A 1,058-nucleotide genomic window follows, 5' to 3' on the forward strand; every position below is an offset into this window, starting at 1 on the left:
GATGAATCATTCCTTATCTTCTGTAGAATAGGAAGGGACACTTCTTCCACTGACAGTATAAACTCTAACAATTGAAGTGACTCGAACATTGAGTAAACACAACTACTAGGAATATCTCCCTCATAACCAGACACCAAGGATCTTCCTTCCCACCAAAAACTATGATACTTCTTATATAACTCCAGCTTCTCTCCCTCACTGAATAAAAGTTCCTTTCTCAATATTTTATCATTTCCATGATAGTCAATACATGCTGTGTAAATAGATTCTGCTGTTGGTGATTGTGTCCACTGATCCTTCTCTATACAATATATCAATCAGTTAATGATTTAATTACTAACATATCACATACTCTCAATATTTCCCTTTTGAATCATCAGCAGTTGTACACTAGTTATTGATATATTTTCTTGTAGTAACTCAATCTCTTTCTTATACTCCACTAATGCCTCCTCTCTTCCTGTCATGAGGTAGTATAGACAGATTATACCAGTAGACTCAGTACCTGCTTTCATTAGGAGAGAGGTTCGGAAATACTGAGTCTCTGATTTCTTTGATTTGAATATTTTATTTATCAACTTCCTTCTAGTCAGTAGCTTCACTTTCAGTTTAGACTCTACAGTAATGACACAATGAGAATTTTAATTTATAAGATAATTGTACTGATTGTTCAAATGATTATCAACTCCACATTACTTTAATACATGCTTTAAGTTAGTACTATACCTGGTGTCTCTAGTCTCCTTTCAATATACTCTATACAAGTAAAAATACATTAATAGAATATCTTCATCATTCACTAACTATACCTTTTCTTTCTTTGATGATATTCAGTTGTTTATCTTGTTCAAATTTTGATCCTATACCATTAGTATAAGTAACATCAGTAATTGAGTAATAGATCAACTATCACACCTTCTTTGTAATCAAGTAAAGTCCTCAGTTCTTGTTCCTCTCCATCAGCTAGTTTAATCTCCTCTGCAACACACTCATTATTCATTACCTATAATCAGTACATAATATTAAACAAGGTCTCATACAGTTACAGTATCTTATAC

General features: G+C 32.5%; 1 long non-coding RNA gene across 1 annotated transcript; it reads right to left on the reverse strand.

Annotated features, from left to right (window-relative positions):
- Nucleotides 1–233: 233 nt before the first annotated feature.
- Nucleotides 234–849, reverse strand: LOC109593513 (uncharacterized). Its single transcript, XR_002191004.1, has 5 exons — nt 810–849; nt 727–756; nt 506–616; nt 353–460; nt 234–301 (listed from the first exon to the last, which is right to left on the reverse strand). It is a non-coding gene; the product is annotated as an uncharacterized LOC109593513 (long non-coding RNA).
- Between the last annotated feature and the right edge of the window lie 209 nt (nt 850–1,058).

This window comes from Amphimedon queenslandica, unplaced genomic scaffold (assembly GCF_000090795.2).
Source record: "Amphimedon queenslandica unplaced genomic scaffold, v1.1 AMPQUscaffold_1172_Cont26813, whole genome shotgun sequence".
NCBI lineage: Eukaryota > Metazoa > Porifera > Demospongiae > Haplosclerida > Niphatidae > Amphimedon > Amphimedon queenslandica.